The sequence below is a fragment of the Tupaia chinensis genome, unplaced genomic scaffold (genome assembly GCF_000334495.1).
Source record: "Tupaia chinensis unplaced genomic scaffold, TupChi_1.0 Scaffold144642_1, whole genome shotgun sequence".
Taxonomy (NCBI): Eukaryota; Metazoa; Chordata; class Mammalia; order Scandentia; family Tupaiidae; genus Tupaia; species Tupaia belangeri.
Genome location: NW_006204503.1, coordinates 582,481 through 582,721, shown reverse-complemented (window position 1 = coordinate 582,721; position 241 = coordinate 582,481).

Genomic DNA, 241 nt, shown 5'->3' with positions numbered 1-241 from the left:
GTGCCCGCGGCCTCCCCCGCCGCCGCCGCTGAGACTCTGGTCTTAAGGACAGCGCCGCTGCCGGGCCGGGGGCCTGGGCTTCTCTGCCGGTCCTCGTCCTTCCCGCCCCTCTGCGGCGTCTCCCCGCCCGGAGGAGACCCCCCGGGCGCGGGCTCTGCGGTCTCGGACTCGGCCTTGGCGATTTACTGCGTGGCTTATCATCCTCCTGCGGAAGGGGCACCCGGGCCCGCTGCCCCCAGAG